Source organism: Lathamus discolor, chromosome 1 (assembly GCF_037157495.1).
Source record: "Lathamus discolor isolate bLatDis1 chromosome 1, bLatDis1.hap1, whole genome shotgun sequence".
NCBI classification, from domain to species: domain Eukaryota; kingdom Metazoa; phylum Chordata; class Aves; order Psittaciformes; family Psittacidae; genus Lathamus; species Lathamus discolor.
The window spans coordinates 103,310,148-103,325,622 of NC_088884.1; the positions used below are offsets into that span (position 1 = coordinate 103,310,148).

The 15,475-nt window shown below is 39.2% G+C and overlaps 1 long non-coding RNA gene across 4 annotated transcripts in view; it reads right to left on the reverse strand.

The window, feature by feature from the left end:
- Positions 1–15,475, reverse strand: part of LOC136018928 (uncharacterized) — a 156,501-nt gene that overhangs the window by 89,178 nt on the left and 51,848 nt on the right. For all 4 annotated transcript variants that reach the window (XR_010614664.1, XR_010614668.1, XR_010614663.1 and 1 more), the window contains one exon: positions 3,808–3,984. This is a non-coding gene — a long non-coding RNA (uncharacterized LOC136018928). The remainder of the gene's footprint in view (positions 1–3,807; positions 3,985–15,475) is intronic.

A 15,475-nucleotide genomic window follows, 5' to 3' on the forward strand; every position in this document is an offset into this window, starting at 1 on the left:
TCCATTTAATCCTTGCCAGCTCAATACAGATTGTGCATCACCACTGGCTGTTTCACTACTTGAAGCAGACAATCACAAGCTTCCAAATACCCCAAATTACCACTGAGGATTCAGAAATAGAATAGCAAGAAGCACAGAATAGCAAGAAGGATTCTCCTTAGGCTTTTTTGGCAAGGTTTACTATAAAAGGACAGCTCCTGCCAAAACAAACACCTTCCCCCACCCCTCCAGCAGCAAAAATAGAAAAAAAATCTTTACTGAAGACACACTTTTCCTACAGCAAGACTGACCTTTTAGTCTGTAATTGATGGGCTACAAGAAAGGTTGGAGAGAATGCCACTGCAGTTAGAGGGTTTCGTGGCATCCTCATAAACTTAACTGAGGGTATTGATCTTGCTGCTCCAGAAAGCCCTGGTGGAGATGCATTGTTAGACTTCAGCTGATGCCGACTCTTTTTCATAAAGCTGTATACATCAGCTAGAAATTGTTATTGATAGATGTTTTAGGCAGTGGTGTTTTCAGAACTGCACAACCACAGAGAATACCAAGAATCTGCATTACCACTGGTCAGGGCTGAACAGGAAAAACACCAAACTACTGCTGTCAGCAATCTCCTGGCTCATACTAATATATAAAACCAACAAGGAATAAACATTTCAGCCTGGGAAGTAGTGTTATTTCCCAACCCCCCTCCCCATGGCACGAACCAGTCTGTGTAGAAGGGGAAGCATTTTAATGCTTTATGTTGCTATTCAAGCACAGAGTTTCCGAGTTTCCCTTAAATTGGAAAAGCAGGTATTTTTTCTGGGTGAAGCCTAGTGCTGTTTCATATAACCAACCATCCTTGACAACGTCAACAGTCACAAGTTGTCCGCAGATTATATTCACTGTTATTGTTATCTGAGCTAACGATATTCAAAGTCCTTTCTTTTTTTTAAACTGGGGGAGACGGAAGACATTAAGAAAGCTTTCCCTTCTTTTCCACCTTGCCACACCGTGAGCAGGTAAGGGACTATTATCAGACTAGGTCTTGACACACTAGTCTAGTCACTGGTTTTGCAGGTACACAGCAGTGAAGTCTTCTCTGTAGGAGGGAAGCAACAGCTCCCCCAGGAGTCTTGAACGCTATTCAAGATCATAGGTTGTGCAGACTATACACACGCAAGTGGGGCTCTAACAAGCCCTTCTATAAATGAGACCATCAAGAGGAAAAAGAAAAGGAAAAGGAGTAACAAGCTTCCAAAGCACATTTCATGTTGTGCTTTTTGAGTATTTTGTGTGCCCCTCTGAGGTGTGATATCTCATATCACTGCCTTTGATCTGTGCCTTCCCATGCACAAGCTAGTTGATCCTATCCATATTTTGTCCACTGTTTACCCCTTATATCTTATCAAAAGGTACTTGGGGGGCAACAGACTGACTTTGCTTTCAAACCTCCGTACGGTTTAATGCAATAGCAACTTCTGCTGAAGCATGAGACCCGCATTAAGATTTTTAAAACAAATCCCACTATTTTATCTGAAGAAAAGCAGTGTTTTGCATTCTCCCTTACCACATGACTGCAGAAGCTATAGTATCTAAGATGTTCAGCTGGGGCAAGGGTGAAAGTCAGCCAAATGCCACATAACAGGTCAAAACACAGTAGAGAAAAAAAACCCCAAACATGTCCATTTTCAAGCAATTTGTGACTTCACTTGAAATTCCTCAGAACTTGGCATCCCCCTGTTTCTGCCTCATTTTTAGACAATCTGTGCTCATGTTTTCTGTCACTGAGAACGTTTGTCTCCATCTCTCATCTTGATGCAACAAATATTTACAGATTCAACTGAATACTTCAGTGGGACTGATTTCCAAGCTGTAACTTAGCTGTCCAAATTTACCTACGCTCTTGGATCATTGTATGTAAACAGATAATAGAAGAAATATGACTTTCCTCCCCTCTTAGGCTGAGCACATTCTACTGCAAGAACAGAGCACTGCATACACCCCATAAATGTCAGTGCAAAAATGCACAAATACATCAATAGCCACTGCCTCCCACTACCTACATCCAGGCACACTTACATCCAAGTATTGATTTCCAGAATTTCTCCAAGGAATGCCAAAAATAATAAACGAAAAATAAATCAAAAGCAAAAGCCTCTTTCCATTATGTATTAAATATCCTTCCATGAAGTTAGAACAAATAGGAGATGTATATAGAGTGCAATGGAGACATATATCTAGTGTCGTAGTAATCGATTTCTGCCTTGTTCTTTTATTTCCAGTAAATAATGATCTTCAGATCTTTCATGGTGGCACTACTGTAAAGTCTGCTAAGGGAACACAGGCAGTGTTTCATCTTTGATATAGCCAACAATATCACCACTCTGAAATCATTACACTCACTTATTTCCTGTAGCACAGTGGTAACAACATTTAGCAGGATCAAAGGAAATTTACAGAGGGTATCCCCTTCGCTAACCTCCATCCAATCATGTATATGATCAATAACACATTTTGTATTGTTCAGCAGCATGCAGAAGGTACAGATTTGTGCACAAAATGATGCAGCCATACATTTCTAGTCAGTCTTCAGTTTTCTAAAGAGCGCTCCTGGAAACTATAAGCAGCAGTAATGCCTGGTTAGATCAATTATATTTAGAGATACTTCTTGTATGTAAATTAAAAGCAAAAGAAACTTCCCTAACCAACCTTATTCCCACAAAAAAAGTGTGATCATTTGTTGACAGTGCTGTGCAAAACCTGTGCGCTCTTTTCTGCATTCTGAAATAGGTTTTCAATTTGGTACATGATCAAAGGAGGATATCAAGTTTAAACTATAAATGAATTAATTATATAGCAACCATGGGTTACTGTTTATATATGTATATTACTGACTTTGAAGTCAGTATTTTAACCACACTTCCCAATAGATGATTAAATACACAAATTTTTGACTTTGTAGCAATTGATAACAAAATGTTAACCTTAGACACCTACAAGATAATACAGGTAAGTTAAAAGAAAAATCTTGAACTATTTCTCTATGATCTCATTGAATACTATCCAGGACAGCTGCTCATCATGCTAGCCACCAGGAAGAACAAGTGAATTCATCTTACCTAGCCTGACAGAAAACCAGGAACATTTTTGTTTAAACAAGCCCACTTTAATCATCAGTGTAGGGAATAAGGCAAGACAAGGTTTGTAGGTGGAATAACATCTCATTAGACTAACTTATGTAGTTGGGAGAAAATATATTAGTCTTTAATGTACTCATCTGTATCTCAGATTCTGATCAGACAAGGAAAAGGCACCTTCTCCCTGTCACTGTTACTTTTCCCACTTGTAGCTGTTGATTGATTAAAGGTACTATTTCAAGCTACAAAACTCATTCTGTCAGATCTGGAGAAGTACTTGGGGGATTACAGCATCCAACTCTGGACAGAGAATCTTTAGCTGAATTTATCCCCTAAATAGGGACAATGCAGAATACTTGGTACCTAATTCACTAATATTCTACTACTGTCATTTTACTTTTGTAATTTTGAGCATGAAATACCAAAACAAGATGGAAATAGCTGAGTTTAAAAACCCCAACTAACCCACACACCAAGGAGCGAACAGCTTCTTATACCTAGGCAACTAGCTTCACCAAAATGTACTAAACTGTTCCAGGAATACAGTTAGAAACATAATCCATCTTGTGATACAACTAAGGGAATGCAAACATGCATAAAACCAACTATGAACATAAAGCAGTAGAAGGGATCCGAGCTGTAACAGCCAAGTAGCACACCTAAAATCTTAGCCACATTTTTTTACCGGCTTAATCTGATGCGCTATGACTTTGGTTCCAGTGCAATTTCTCAAAGCAGCAGAGTGATTTACACTTGTGCACTTTCACAGATGTCCTTTTCTTCAATTTCTGTGGCCAAGGCAGCAGCTGTGGCAGGACAAAATAATGACTCTGGTGACAAGTCAATTTGTTCCTCCAAGTGTCTGCAAGTGTAAGGAACAGCACCTGGTGACCACGCACACTCCGAGAAGTCCTATGGTAAGTGAAAGCTGCTCTCTTCTATGAGACTAGTATTGTAGTGATGAGAACTGTTAAAAAGCTTAGAGTTCCATGTTAGCTTATCATTCCTTTGACAATAATTTTCACAAACAGAATTTCTTTACAGATTTTTGAGATTTCTTCTAAAACAAAGGAGACCTCAAGACACTTAGCAATCCTGAGCCAAAAGAATTTAAACATTTAATCTTAAAGAGATGTTCCCCTGTTCCAGGCTAAAACAGTTTATAAAGGTCATAAAAAATTAACTCGTCTTGCTGACTGAAGCTTTTTTAATGCACTCCAAGTTACAAAAGAATCACAGCTGGAGTCTTTAGGCCAATGGTATACTATATTTTTCTCCCGTTAGCAAGGACAGCAAATATCTACATTTGAATTTTACCACAGCAATTGTCTCCAATTCATTAGTCTTCATGACTCAATATAAAAAGCATAGAGCTAGCTGGGCAGTTACATTTTGTGCTTGTTTCATTGAATAAACTTACAGTTGTTTTACCCAAGAATTTAGTAACAAAACTGCTGAAGCAAAAATCATTACTTAGCCTGAGCCACGTTCTTTCTAAGCTCTAAAAAACAGGACTCTGATTCAGCATGATAAAAGACCACTTCAAAAAACTGGAGAGATTATACTCTGCAAGAAGAATTTGGTTACAAGGTCACAATTCAGGCAGCCGCACCAGCTGATCTTTTGCTACTTTATGATATTACATTACTAAGTAGAGTGGATAAACCCAGAGTTTTTTTCTACATTACTTTAAGCTGAAATTTTGCCCCACTTTGAATAGATTTCCACATCCACATTATTTATTTTGGGTTCAATCCAGGCACGGGTCACCATTCACATCTTCCTTTCGTCAATAATGACAACAGAAATCTGACATGGTCCTGATTTCTAAGTGCAAAATCCCATATCAAATCCTTGATTTCCTCAAAACAAAAATGTTTAATCTGTGAAGGAAGAGTTCTCTTGTTGGCCCTTACAAAAGGGTGCCACATATGATCTCCTGTCAAAGTGCAGATGCCAAACTCTTACCTTCTAAAACAGTAGCAAAAACCCAGCACAGAAGAGAGATGTGAGCTAAGAACAGGAAACTGGAAAAGTATACACATGGTCAGCTTCTGGAAGAATTTCTAAGCATTTGATAATGACTTTCCAATATGACCATTGCTGTGGTGATATGCTTCCAATAGCCACAACAGACATGTACTTCATACAATTCAAAATAAGCATGACTGCATAAAAGACTATCAAAACAGGTAAATTTGTCAGTCTCTGAGAGCACATTACAGAGCTAGGTATGTTCAGGTATCACCTTTATTAACTAGATGATATATTTAAACAGTACTCTTAAGTGGCTTTGTAAGCCATAAATTTTTATGTTTTCCAACCATAGTTCCTATAGAGAGCCACATTCTGGGGGGGAAACTTTTAAGGTGACTGTTTCATCTAAAATGCTAAATTCAATTTTTCTATTAAAGTCTGGCCATTCCCTGTTAGACCACATTGTCCTTGTTTTGGCTGGGATAGGTTTCTTGTTCTTCCTAGTAGCTGGTGCAGTGCTGTGTTTCGGCTTTAGTCTAAGAATAATGCTGATAACACACCAATGTTTTAGTTGTTGCTCAGTAGCACTTACCCTGATCAAGGACTTTTCAGTCTCTCAAGCTCTGCCAGTGAGGAGGGACACAAGAAGCAGAAAGGGAGCAGAGACAGGACACCTGACCCAAACTAGCCGAAGGGGTATTCCATATCACAGAGCATCATGCTCATTATTAAACTGAGGGGAGCTGGCCAGGAGGGGCTGATTGCTGCTTGAGGACAGTCTGGGCATTGGTTAGAGGGTTGTGAGCAATTATGTTTCTTGGGTTTTATTTTTCTCTGTTCACTCTATTTTCATGACAATTATTACTACTAGTAGTATTATTATATTTTACTTTATTTCAGTTATTAAACTCTTCTTATCCTAATCCATGGGTTTTACCTTTTACCAAATCACCTCCCCATCCCACTGGGGGTGGTGGGGTAACAGATTAAATGTGACAGTTACCTGTGTATTTCACAGACGAAGAGTCTACGTACATGATTATGTAGGAAGGTGCCAAGAACTAAAAACTCCCTTGCCTTTTGTGTTAAAGCATGAAAGCACCTTGCCTGAAATATTCCCTCGTCCTCACCTTGGAGCCATGAAACCTGGCCCAAAAAAAGCACAGATTTTCATCAGTCTAACCCAATCATCAACTTGAAGGAGTTCAAGGAAGCCAGTATAGTACACCTCTTCCTGACAGGCAAGAGACATGAAGACAGCTCACTACATGTATTATCATAACAATGCTGCTCTCAATACTATAATAAAACAAGATGACAGTCAGTTATCGAGCTTTGCCTAGCGTTGTTTGTACAGTCGTAGCAAGAAAAACATCCCCTTAATCAAAACTAACCCCCATTGCAATGTAACCTTCTCACCAACATGAAACAACAGAACAGCTCTTATTTTCCATAAGTTCTGGCACTTGAGATCTCAAACCTTTTCATATCATGAATCATCTATTAATCCAAAGATTAACCTATGCCCTCATCTTATTCCTCATTGCTCAGATCACATCCCTTTTGCAGATGAAATCTCTGTGAATTACAGAAACTACTTCAGTAAGTTAAGAACTTGAGGTTAAAATGCTTGTAAAAAATCTGAAGAGGAAGAGAATAAGCAGTTGATATCACCCACCTGCTCGAGAACACCTAGTTAACTTTCCAAGTTCCATCATAGATAATGACAAGCAAAACAGTAAATTGCCTAGGCTCCAACTCAGCAAAGCACTTTGGCAGGTAACTGAAAATGCACAATTAAAAACATTCCAATCCATCAAAACACTTATCTTGTACTTAATACAGGAAAATGAGTAAGTCCTATTGACTTCCATAAACATCAGCAGAGCATAATTAAATCAGTGAGTTGCTGCATCAAGGTCATACTGTGGAAGCCCTGACCTTTTAGAATGTTTTCAGCACATTTCACAGTGAAAATGCTAACCAAAGGAAAGTGTAGGTAGCTAACAGCAGTGGTATTTTACACCTGTAGAGTAACTGCCCAATGAACGGCTTTGGAGACAGTGAATTAAATGCATGACTGCCCATATGGCAGTATGAAAACGTCATGCACATTATAGAAATGTTATCCATTCTACAAACTGGGAAATATAAGGCAAAAAGCTTCAAGCAAATTGAAATTCACTCTTTAGTGTTGTTATCAAGTCTGAATAGCCTGTCGTCATTTTATAATTCTAGGTATGTGCCATACTCTGGGGTGGATCTTGTTCTCTTCTTACTCTAATGTTAATGTCTTAGGCTAACATAACTCAGTTTGACAGTCTTTATTTCAAAGAAATCAGACTTCAAAGTCAGTTGCAGTTGTATGGGGATGAAAGACAATCCTCACAAGTGTCCTGTGCATTTTACCATAAAAGCAAATATTATTTAAGCACTGAAAGAAGGTATGCTCACAGATGATCAGCATGATAGTATAGTTTTCAACAGCCCTCTAAAATCCCTTAAGAATCCAGTATCTTCCAAAACACTCAGCTAGTCATAAATACACTTTTTCACTAGTGAGTGTAAGTCCCTTTCTCCAGCAGAGCTCTTTGTCTTTACAAGGGACCTCACCAGTGATAACTGATAATAGATTTCAGGCCTGCTAGTGAAATCTGACCTTACATGCCCCTTCTCAATACTTAGTGGTACTCATGCTCTTCTGTGACAATTCTTTCCAGCAGACAAACTCTCAATAAAGTGCATTTCATGCAATACAATTTTCAGATCAAAAGGTATGATCCGTATGAATAAACAAACTAGATTATTTTTTCTGTGTGTGAAGGATTCTATGAAGAACAAGCTGATACCAGCCAAATAAGAGTTTGGGTGCTGTAAGTGAAGATCGTCATTTAGCACCATAATGACACAAGGGGCTTCTAAATACATGAGATATATCACATGAGATAGATAAGGCTGGGAAGGAGTTCAGGTGCCCAAGCTTTCCAGAGCCAATTCTGACCACAGAGTTTAGCACACAGACCTCATATCAGCCTGCTGGGTCTCCCTTCTTGGCTGCCGACTTGCTTGAACACCAGGATCAAAGTTGACTGTGCTTTGAGAATATTGCCCTTGAAAGTCATATGGCTTTTCCAAGACTCATGTGTTCTACAGAGCAACCTCCAGTGGGATTCTGTCAAGCAGATCCTTGGCAAGCCAAAGCTTACACTTTTGCAACCAGAGCTTCATCCTACTGTTAGCCTAACTCACTCCCCTTTGGATCTTAAACTCTACCAATTTATGTCACTGCTGCCAACACTGCCATTGACCACCACAGCCCCAAACAGCTCTTGCTTATTGTTAAGAAGGAGATTCAGCAGATTACCTCTTTAAGTGAAAAGGAATTTGAAAAATTCATGTTTGCTTTCTTGGTAGTTTGTGATTGATCCAAGAAAACTGTGCTGACTGGAAATGAAAGCAAAATTAAATTAAAGATTAAGTTTCTAAGAACTATATGCCTACTGTTGAAATTATATTAGTAATCCGGTATTATGGTTGCACTTTTATTATCGCAACACTAGAGTTCTGCAAGTCTAGAAGGCAGATCCTTGTTAAGAACAAACTGGTACCCATGTGATGAATTTCTGTAGGGTATCTCAGGCTGCATCTGCTGAGAAAATCTGAAGCTAGGGGCAAGAGGGGAAAGTGAATGCATGAGACCCTGACTTATTTAAGCACAAAGAAGCCCCATCCCAATAAAGCTGATGCACAAGTACTGTAGAGAGACTTTATTGGTTAGACAGAAACTCAACATCTCACCAGCAAACTTCAGGCTCACAGAGGGATCAAAGTTTCAGCAGTGTTTGTGAGGAACAGTATTCACAATTCACTGGACTAAAACAACCACCACCCTGAAGGATTTAAGAACATCATCTATATGATGTAACACATCTATAGCAGCACAGTACCTAACAGCCTTGCTCCACAAGAAAGCCCTGCAGGGGCATTTGTATTGTGTTGTTAACACAAAAGCATTTGCATGTCTAAGCAGAATATATTTACTGCCTTCTCCCTTAACTTTGCTGACCTGGTCCAGGCTCTGAATACTCACGAAGGCAGCCTATCTTCAAATAGGGTACAAAGCTACCTAATCTTTTTCTTTCCATTTGCATTTTTTTCCATTATCATATTTGCCTCACCTTGTTTCACTACCTCTCTCTATCCTGCTAGCCTCACTGCTTATGCAAGAGAAAACTGAAAGTCTCCACTGATTCCCACTCAGCTCCCTCAGTGTATAAATAATACTGGTGCATACTGGTTTGCCAAAATACAAGAAGGTCAGGAAAAACATTTTCTTTTGAGACAAAAAAAAGGAGGGAAAACCTAAGAATTTTAATAATAGCCTTGACATGAGAGCAACATAATACCAGCCTGAATTACACTTGGTACCAGACTCTCATTGGAAACCCTAGATTGCTTTGTTCCTGTCCCTGACATAATATTCAAGACCGGGTTTATATTTGCACAGAATGGGGCTGTTCACTAGAGTCCATGCAAATCAAACACTTGATTTATGCATCATTCCACTGGAGGGTGTAACATTAAATTTAATTTTGTAAGGAAAGCCTGAAGTGCCTCTACGCCTGGGGCTGACATTGTGAACTAGGGAGAAAGGTGCACAAGAATTCATTACTGTTTCCAATATGCGAAATGCAGCATTTGAATGAAACATTTGTCTCTTGTCAAAAGGGAGTAATGTCTGTTCTTTGTAAAAAATATTTCTCCCCCCCACTTTGATTTTATCGCCAATTCAGCATATTGGGAGCTGAGGTTACAAGTGTAGTTCAGACTTAAGATGATGGTGGGACGAGTTACACAATGAAATGGAGAGACACTGGTTGCGTTACAGTATAGTTACCAAGTATAGACGTTGGTGTGTCAAGTTGAATGCCTCCTAGTAGCAGCATTCTTTGGAACAATAGTGCTGGTGGTTTTGACCAGCTTCACAGAAAAGTCTTCTGTTAGCTTAATAGGTGTAGGTAACTGAAACAGTCTACTTCTATCATTTAGTTCTGAAAACAATCTTGAAAATGCCAGTAAGTTTTCCAAACTTCACATATTCATTTCATAACTTCACATATTCAAGTTAAATTTCTCAGACACTGTCAAAGGGTTTCCACTCTGCCTCGCTGCCTAGGAAACATCAGATGAGCTTTAATGAGAACAAGGATTTCCAGTTAAGCAGCCTTTTTCAGCTACAGATCATTAAAAGTTCCCCTAAAGCCTTTCCACATTTCACATCTGTATAAAATACAATACGGAGTTGAAGAGATAAAGGTCAAGAAGAAAGGCAAGAGCTAAGTGTGATCAGGATGAAAGTCCATCCTACACTGTAGCACCCTTAGGTGCCACTCCCAGCAACACAAGAGCAACAGTAATTTTTCCTTTCAATGCCTTTTTCTGTTGTTTTCCCCCACCATGCTGCCCTCAGCAAGCTTACACAACCCAGTCTGAAAGCAGGAATTCTGCTGTTACTGTAGTACCAAAAAAAATCTGAATTCAAGCACCTTGTGGCATTATTACTCCTCTAATAAAAATAATTGGTCATACAGCCGTATTCTAATTCACCATGCCAGCTGAATGATTTCTCATAAGACTTTTAGTGTAGTCTACATTGAATGGTACTAGACGAAGCCACAGAGCCATTTATAGTCAACCAGAAATGAAAGGCAATGGTACATGGCAAGTTAATCAAGTTGCTTAGCGAGCTGAACAATGCTGAAATTTAGTTGTACTTGAATGAAGCTTTATATGGTAATGTAATTCTTATTTCATCTGCACACTCTGCTAAACTCAGCGCTCAGAAAAATCATCCCTTGTTGCCTATTCATAAGCCAAATCTGCTACCCTACAGCTGTAGGTAGGTGCACATGAGAAAGTTAGGGATTCTTGGCAAGAGCTGGTCACTGGTCCTTCACTAGAACATTCAAGTATAATGTAGTTTTCACCTTATTTTACTGAAGCAGGTTGCAACTTATGTGTAGAAATACCTTTAAAATTTCCTATCATGTGTCACAGCTATGTAAAAATATTGGCAAAATGTGTTGGAAAGAGTATGTAGTTTTGACGCATTTTCTCTCCTTGAAAACAACTAGACTCTTGAATAGTTTGTTTTCCATGCCGAAATGATGTTTTGCTTGAAAACCATTAATATTTAAAGACATTAACTGAAATTAAACACTTGAGGGCCATAGGCAATATTTAACATTTCCCATAGTTGATTGTGTTTCAGTAAGGGCATTTGTACCCTAGCGTCAGCCTCAGAGATTTCTGATTTCACAGTTCAGCTAACAAAACTAGGTCCCTCTACTTACTTGCACAGCTCTACAGCCATGACACTCCTGCCCATTCTATCCTGCAAAAATCGCACTTTCAAGGTCACTCCGGAGCATTCATGTCCCAGGAGGCCAAGCTTCTGCATAAGTTGTTCAGCTTGCCAAACCTTGATAGACTCTTGATCTGAAATCTTGAAGCTATTTTCTTTGTTCAGCTAATGAACAGTATGGTGATGAATACACATAAGGCAAAATTGATCCACTTAATTCATCATTTGTACATATGTATGGATTTAAGCCCTTTTAAATGGATTCTGGGATTAAACACCTACACCTACATTCACAAGCTGTTAAAAAATACCTAAGGGCATTGTGGTGAATTTTGTCACTAATTTCTGAAATGAAATTACTGACCCCATGTTTAGCATTTGCAGCTTTTTGGAAACAAGACGCGTTTTGCTGGCTTTTTAATTAATGCCCATGCAATAGTACTAATCCAGCTGTATGGCCCTGTTTCCGAGGTAACTACAGGGAATAGGTCCCTGCAAGCTGCACCCAACCTCACTCTGAGGAGAGCAAAAAACATTTTGTTCTGCAACCAGCCCTGTTCATGGAGAACAAACAAAAAGGCAGAAAATCAAAACCATAACTCCGAACTTTATGCAAGAGAATTCTTTATATTAAAGGAAATATAATCATATAGGAAATAAAAGAAAGGCCAAACTGGGTATCTGTTGGCTGCCTTTTGTTTAAAAGATACCGATCTCCACCAAATCACTCAGTCTGCTGTTGATCTGAATTTCTTTTCCGTTTGTCAAGCTTGGATTATTTTCCCCCCTGCTTAAGTTGCAGAATTTAAACTTACTAAACCTAGCTTTTGGAATTGTTTTTGATTCCCAAAGCTCTGCAGAAACTGTCTAGAAACCAACTAGCTCAGTCCCAGCCAGGTTTCAGACTGAGATGCATTACTTCAGTTGCCTTCTATGACACCAAAAAGTGACTTTGTAGTATCATACAGGGCCAGGTCAGACAAACATCCCAATAACATAGAAAGAATTCATTATTTTCAATTGCTACTCACAAAGTGACATTAATAGAACAGAAATTGCCTTGTCTTTGTCAGTTCAGGAAACTTTGCCTCTAACTAGAATCATTATGAAAGAGTTTTAAAGCCATTTTTCTTTACAATCTATAGCATCATAGTTGCGCAAGTCAAAAGTCTGGACATCTTCCACTCCTCTAGGAAGCCAAATAACTACTGTCTTAATGGCAGGTCAACATCAATCCTTACATTTGTTCCTCAACACCATAGGATATTCAAGCACCTGGAGAACATGCACATGACAGAAAAGCTGAACCCACATCAGATGATTCCTGAGATACTATTATATGTTCCCCAAAAGCAACATGCATAACTGCTGACTGAAGCATGCTTAACTGAGGAAAACATTTTGATTTTAAGCAATATGAGTGAAAAAAGTTTCCAACACCATTTTGGTAAATTGCTATTACAGTTATTTTTCTCCCCTAGTCCCATTTGTTCAGTTACACATAGCAACTTCCTCCCCTCTGATCCAAGTATTTGTTTCTGTCCACTGCTGAAAATTTTACCTACCACGGCTTGTTCTTTCTGCCAAGGCATTAGCAGTGTTACCAATGTCTTGTAGACAAGAATCAGCTCCCAGAGGATCCTGACAGCAACTCACTCACTATTTAAGAATGAGCAGCTGCTCAGAAATACTCTCCAAGACCTAATCTTAACAGTGTTTCAAGCAATACAGAGTGCTGTGTTAGCTTTGCATCATCCTAGTTTCCCCATTCGGATTCTCTTGCAAATACCAAGCACAATTTAAGTATATATTTCAAGATTATTATCAAACAAGTCCTCAGCCAATTCTTCTACATTTCTTGAAAAGCAAATTAGTAGAGCTTTGACACCCTTCACTCCATCACTGAAGAAGCATCCACCTTAATTTTGCTGCTTGACAGCCCTTACACTGCTGGAACAGAAAGCCAGATCAACATTACAAGATGACCATCTGGACTTTACTGCAAATGCAGAATAGATACTTTCCTTGATAAGCTCTGCTTTCTAATCTCCAGTTTTATTCTCTGTTCAGCAACAGAGTAATACTATTTCTGAGATATCTTTTATTCCTAAGGCAATTAAAAAGACATGTTTACTAACCTTAACCATGTGAGCCACACATACTGTTTTCACCTTTTTGCTTCCATGCCAACTTTCTACCATTCTTATCTTCCAATTTACATTAACACTAGCTTTAAACTGTCTTCCATGTGATGACCATGTTTCTCTAACTGCTTTCAAGGCCCTTTTCTGAGCCAGACTAGTTTTTCAATTAGGACAGAGCTCTTCCTCATCAGAAGAGCTGAAGAGGAGAGTTGACCACACAGTAAATGGCCCTTAAGCAGTTTAATAGTTTAAAGTATTTTCTGCACATGCCTTTGAGACTGCAATTGGGCCATGGAGTTTAGACCCAGTAGTTCAGTTACCCCTGCCACACATATCTTTCATACACCAGTCAAGCTCCATCCTACCTCTAGACAAGAGCCATAAGGAGCTGAAAGGAGAAATGCCTTCATTATTCCAACAGGCAACAGCACAAAGAAAAAGTCCCATGGTTTCCAGCTGAAATCACTTCACAGCTTATATCCATGATTTTGTGCTGACTCTCTTTCAGAAATTTACTCTCCTGATAGATTTACAGGAAATAATGATATCATCTCAGAATGCTGCTAAGCTAAGCAAGCCATGCTCTTCCAGTTCTGGGATGATAGTCAGATAGGTCCTTTAATTATTCCCATGTCTCTTTTTTGCATTTAATTTACTGAGAGTTCATCTTTTTCGCACTACATTTGAACAGTACTGTGCTCCTCCCAGTGCCTAGTACAACAGCATCACCTCGTGCCTCCACAAATTGACATCTATCTTGGCTAGAGCAACATTTACCTTTACTACAGCCATCTCACCTTTGTTAGCCCAAAGCCATTCTATCATTCATTACCCCTTTTCTTCAGCCACCACTAATCATATCTTGCTCACCTCATTCTAGATGTAATTTATATACAAAGCACTATGTGCATGTTGTACTGTTGTAAAGCTATTTTAAAGCTATATTTTTTAATTACTTTTTTTTCATTCCAATCTTCAGTACTTCCTTCTGCTTTGTGATACCCCAGTTCTCATGTTGATTCTGTGCTGACAAGGTCACTGATGAAAAATTGAGCAAGCCACCAAAGACCAATGCCAAATAGAAAAAAACATTAGCAACCTTCCTCTGAGCTTTGTAGCCATGCTGCCTTTCACCAGTGACATGTAACTGCTTGCTTGGCCACCTTGCACTTCTATCCTACTGTAACTTCCCATAAGAATGAAGCTTTAAAGGAGCTATTGATTTCGTTCATTTGTGTGATGCTCGAGTCTCCTGACTATCCATATGTACCCTACAGTTCGAGGGTTTTGTATCACCCACTCCCTAACTAAAAGCTACCTTTTAGAAGCACCCTGGAATATTTCTCTATTGGAGAACTTAGCAGTGCAAATATTCCCAGAAGCAGGACCAAAGGAATCCACAGATGCATAGTGCAAACACTTCTCGTCCTATTCCTTGCAGATACATTCAGCCATTTAAGTTCAAAGCAGATACTCCCTAAACTATTTTAAGAATAATGCTTTTCAACACATACAAGTGATTTCAGACTAAGAGGAATTAGCAGCATTGTAGGATGGGACAAGGAGTAATCTGACTGTCCTGGGTTCAGCAGTAGCAGTCATTTTTCTCCTTAGTAGCTGGTGCAGTGCGGTGTTTTTGACTCTCAGATTGAGAACAATGCTGGTAACACCAATGTTTTTAGTTGTTGCTCAGTAATGTTTACTCTGACCAAGGACTTTGTGAGTCTCATGCTCTGCCAGGGAGGAGGGGAAGCTGGGAGGAAGCAGAGACAGGACACCTGACCCAAACTAGCCAAAGAGGTATTCCATACCACAGCACATCATGCCCAGTATATAAACTGGGGGCAGCTACCTGGAAGGGTTAGATC